The sequence below is a fragment of the Calidris pugnax genome, unplaced genomic scaffold, assembly GCF_001431845.1.
Source record: "Calidris pugnax isolate Ruff unplaced genomic scaffold, ASM143184v1 scaffold24, whole genome shotgun sequence".
In the NCBI taxonomy this organism is placed as follows: Eukaryota; Metazoa; Chordata; class Aves; order Charadriiformes; family Scolopacidae; genus Calidris; species Calidris pugnax.
In genome coordinates, this window is record NW_015090922.1 from 30,093,705 (window position 1) to 30,097,252 (window position 3,548).

The following is a 3,548-nucleotide window of genomic DNA, read 5'->3' on the forward strand; positions in this document are numbered from 1 at the left end:
GAATGGTATTTAAAGAAACCCTGTCATTAGAGAGTGTCCCGTGTAGAGGAACTGCTGGACAATCCCAGAGGCTACCTGCTAAAAACAAGGAAGGGAATCCAAGTGCACCAGCTTGCTAATCTAGTGAGGAAGACCTTAAAGATGGTCAGTAACAAAAGTCAGCGAGTCAGTTAAAAAAGTAGTGACCTGGCCAAAGGCTGAAGGAAAACAAGGAGAATAACTGGTCAGCCTAATAAACTTCAGAGGCTTCTCCTTGCAGAGGTCAGAAGTACAAGGCTCACCAGAAACAAATGAAAGCAATGGGAATTCCAGGAAGACATTCCAGGAAATGGCAGTTAGGGTTTTTGTGAAGATAATCTAAGGGATAAAAGATCGCAGGGGATCTGTCTGTTTGAAAACCAAACCAGCTACAATTACCTGTTCTGATAACAAGAAACATAGGAGCCATCCTCAGACATACATGGCTTGGCTTATGTCCTAATGACCTAAAAATTGGAAGGGAACATACAGTAAACAGACAAAAGGACATATGAATAAATGCAAATAAAGAAATGGTGTCCACCTGCAGATAACAGAATCAGAAAGGTTAAAGCACCAAATTAGTTTAAACTATCATAGGACATAAAGGACAACTACAGAAGTTTGATAAGAGTATTAGAAATTAAAATAAGGCAAAGGAAATTGTAGCTATTAAATAGTGCAGAAAGAGCTCATAAAAGGTAAAGGCAGAAGTATGGTAATAAAAACTCAAAATAGCTCTAAGTTCAGTGTAAAAAGGGATAGAAGCGTAGTTCAGACCAGGAAAAGAACAGGTGAAATATGTTTTAGAAAAAATGTGTGGCAGGACATGAAACTTGCTTTGAGGTCCACCAGGCCCTAGCAGAAGCGATTTGAGATCATCTGTGATTATCCTGTAGCTTATGTCTGAAGAGAAGGGGTTAACAACAACCCAGCAAGTTATAAATCAAATGGCCTACTTCTGATATCCAAAAAAAATTGCTAGAATACGTTATTAAACAATCAGTTAATGTTCACTCAGGGAACAACATGCTTAAAAGCACATCTAACACGGATTTGTCAAGAGCAACTCATGTCAAATCCAAACTAATTTCTCTATTGAACAGGTTAAGGGATAAAGGATAAGGATAAAAGGGAAGCTGTGAAAGTGATAAATTAAGAGAATCTTTAGTACGGCTTTTGATATCCTTACAAAAAGCCTAAAAAATAGTATGCAAATAAAAGCACTATACATACATACAAGCAAACCTCAAAAATCCTTGCTAGCTGCTTTTGTTGTGTAACTGGTAGAACCTGTCATGTGGGACTGGTTTCTTCTGGGCACATTTCTAGTTAATGATTTTTTGATTAACGACTTCGAAAACAAAGTGGGATACTCTCAAAATTAGAGAAGGGCACTGCACTGCTGGTAAGGCTTTGGCTGAGACATGATGACCCTTGTTGGAGCTATGCCTTAAGAAAGCTGTAAACAAAAATGCAAAAGATTAAAGCAAAAGATTTAAAAGGCACAGCCTGTTAAAAAAAAAAAAAAAAAGTTGAAAGATTTTTTTTTGCTCCAGGAAGAAAGACTAAATAACACCACCTTCCAATGCAGGCAGAAGATCACTTTTTTTCCCCTATACAAAGAGTTAAGGAAAAAAATTGATCAATATTCAGTAAGGGAAAATACGGCTATATTTTTAGGTAAAACTGTAGCTGTAATGTTAATGACTAAGGCTGGTCATACAAGATATGTGGAATCCCACTAAGTGAGATTTTTTTTGCACATGCAGAATTGATTTCCATAGACCTTCCTTCTGTTGGTGCAAGTTGAAACAACTGGAATAAATGGTTCTTTGAGACCTTGTTCAGATTTGCATTGCTGCTTTTAAATGAGTCTAAATCATCCACACAAGTATGTTGCGCTACATCTTGGGTTTTCGTAACATTTTTGCTCCAGGAAGAAAGACTAAATAACACCACCTTCCAATGCAGGCAGAAGATCACTTTTTTTCCCCTATACAAAGAGTTAAGGAAAAAAATTGATCAATATTCAGTAAGGGAAAATACGGCTATATTTTTAGGTAAAACTGTAGCTGTAATGTTAATGACTAAGGCTGGTCATACAAGATATGTGGAATCCCACTAAGTGAGATTTTTTTTGCACATGCAGAATTGATTTCCATAGACCTTCCTTCTGTTGGTGCAAGTTGAAACAACTGGAATAAATGGTTCTTTGAGACCTTGTTCAGATTTGCATTGCTGCTTTTAAATGAGTCTAAATCATCCACACAAGTATGTTGCGCTACATCTTGGGTTTTCTCATCACAGTACACCAAGGGTATTAAAACTCTTTCTCCCACACAGCAAAGCCGGGGGGCCTGTGGGGTGTCAACCTGCTACTCTCCAAGCAAGCAATTGGGGAAGAGGGTACAGGGCTCTGCTCTTTTACTCTTTTCTTTTCTTTTCTTTTCTTTTCTTTTCTTTTCTTTTCTTTTCTTTTCTTTTCTTTTCTTTTCTTTTCTTTTCTTTTCTTTTCTCCCCTGAGATCCTGCAGAGAAGAGGAGGGAACCAGAAGGAACGGGGCAACTGTGGCCTCCAGGGCTTCTTGCAGCGCATACCTATGCCCCAGGCTGCACTCTCAGCCCAGTTCTGGGCTGTAAAAACTGAGGCTGCAAGTCTTTGGAAAGCAGAGATAAAACATCCATTTCCACTATCTCTAGTGCACTGAGCAAAGATAAAAGACGCTGTTCACATACAGGTATTTGTTTATATGCCCGACTTTTATGGAGATGGTATTAGCAGGGTTAGAGTTTATCTTCCCTTCTAAGTAACTTCTGCTCGGGTATGAAATAGAAAGTGCCGGTGAGAAATGGGAGCTTAGACCACTCCAGGTAGAGCGGGAAGGGCTGAACCGATCAGTGCTCTGTCCTAACTCTGTACTCCCAGCTCCAGAGATTCGAAGTCCATAAATTTGGCTCTTAAAACCTCCGATTTTTAAAAATCACTGAAACAATTGCGGGGCCTCATATCCTGCTTCATGTGTCATTGTGATACATTAGCTCTGTGTCTTCAGTCATCTCAGCCGCCGTGGTGACGGCGGAAACAGTGACTCGCTCGTTTTGCCTCTCGAGGGCTCCGGGTGTAGGCAACGAGCGAAGCAGACGGGCCCAGCCCGCCGCCGGAGTGACACACAGCAGCCGCCACGGCCGCTTCCTCCCCCGCCGGCCCGCCTCTCGCCCTGCCCTCAGGGATTTAAAAGCCGGGGTCGGCGCCGGCCCTCAGCAGGCTCCGGCCCGGCCCAGGACGGGGACAACGCTCAGGGGGCTCCGGCCGCACACCCCTCAGGCCCCTCTCTCCCCTCAGGCCCCTCTCCTCCCCTCAGCCTCCCCTCACCCCTCAGGCCCCTCCCTCCCCGCCCGCGGCCGTTACCCGCCCAGCCCCACCGCCACCCCCCGACACGCGCCACTCGAGGTGGGGCGGAGCCAGACACCGCGCGAGGCGGGACGCGCCCCGCGGCGGCCAATGGGAAGCCACCGGCCGCCACCCTG